This window comes from Nyctereutes procyonoides, unplaced genomic scaffold (assembly GCF_905146905.1).
Source record: "Nyctereutes procyonoides isolate TBG_1078 unplaced genomic scaffold, NYPRO_anot_genome, whole genome shotgun sequence".
In the NCBI taxonomy this organism is placed as follows: Eukaryota; Metazoa; Chordata; class Mammalia; order Carnivora; family Canidae; genus Nyctereutes; species Nyctereutes procyonoides.
Window position 1 is genome coordinate 37,213,816 of NW_026575047.1, and position 1,238 is coordinate 37,215,053.

At 40.1% G+C, this 1,238-nt stretch overlaps 1 non-coding gene across 1 annotated transcript; it reads left to right on the forward strand.

Moving 5' to 3' along the window:
* The first annotated feature begins 453 nt into the window (after positions 1 to 453).
* LOC129510653 (small nucleolar RNA SNORD45) lies at positions 454 to 532 on the forward strand. The gene has a single exon (XR_008664631.1). It is a non-coding gene; the product is annotated as a small nucleolar RNA SNORD45 (small nucleolar RNA).
* The last annotated feature ends 706 nt before the right edge of the window (positions 533 to 1,238 follow it).

Below are 1,238 nucleotides of genomic sequence, written 5' to 3' on the forward strand. Positions count from 1 at the left end.
GACCCCGGGATCATGACCTGAGCCGAAGACAGTCGCTCAACTGCTGAACCACCCAGGCGTCCTCCTTAACCTTAATTTTTAAAATGTGTTCATTTAAGGAAGTATTGAGGATGCGCATCAGCTCTTATTTACACGGATTATATCTATCAATTTTTGTTGTGTTAGGAATCAAAACTGGGAAATGTAAAATATCTTTAGGTATTCGTTTTAAAATAAGAATGAAAACAGAAACAAAACAAAGCAAAAAACAAAAACGAATATGTAGAAATAAATATGGAAAATTTTAAAATAACAGCAAAATGATTTTATGGAAAATAACTACATTTTCCACGACAGAGATTAGTGAAAAGAGTAATATTGCTTTACATTTTTAAAAACCTCTTGAATGCCTGGCTTAATGGAAGACAGCAGGATTCTCTCTTCTGTTTTCAACCTATTAAAATACCCCACTGTGGTCGATGATGAGCTGGCATGTATTCTGAATCTGAAGTTGATGATTACTCCTTCAGCTCTAGAATTACTCTGAGACCTGAGAAATACCCGAATCTTTACAGGAGCTTCAGGGCTTAGGTTCCTTCGAGGCAGATAAGGTGGCGGCTTTTAAACAGAAAGTTGGCCTGTGGCAAGATGGGATCCGAGTGAAAAAAGTTCAGATGTATATTGGGTATGTGCACCGGGGTCAAACATTAAAAGAGGAAAAGTTAAAAAAATAAAATAAAATAAAATATCCCACTGTCAGGCAACTTTATATATTTTTTTCTTTTTAAGAATATTTTATTTACTTATTCATGAGAGACACACAGAGAGAGGCAGAAGGAGAAGCAGGCTCCAAGCAGGGAGTCTGATCCTGGGATGGCAGGATTATGACCTGAGCCAAAGGCAGAAGCTCAACTGCTGAGCCACCTAGGCATCCCAGACATTATCCTAACTTCTGTTCTACTGTCGTGCCAGCCTGGCAAACCTGAGTCTAGATCGACCCAAGGATACCTCTTTTTCAAGCCTTCCTCGGGTTAGCTGCACTCTTTCCCTTGCAGACATCACATCTAATGATGACCCATCTCTCCTATACCTCTCCTTTGTCAGGCAACTTTAGAAGAACCTCAGCGTGTGCTCCTGAGGCAATAAATGTGAAGAAGGTAAATTATGTCTTTGCCTTACTGTGAAAGTAGTTTTGACCTCACAGAACCCCTGGAAGGGTCCCCCAAGAACCCCAGGGGCCCCAATCATATTTTAAAACC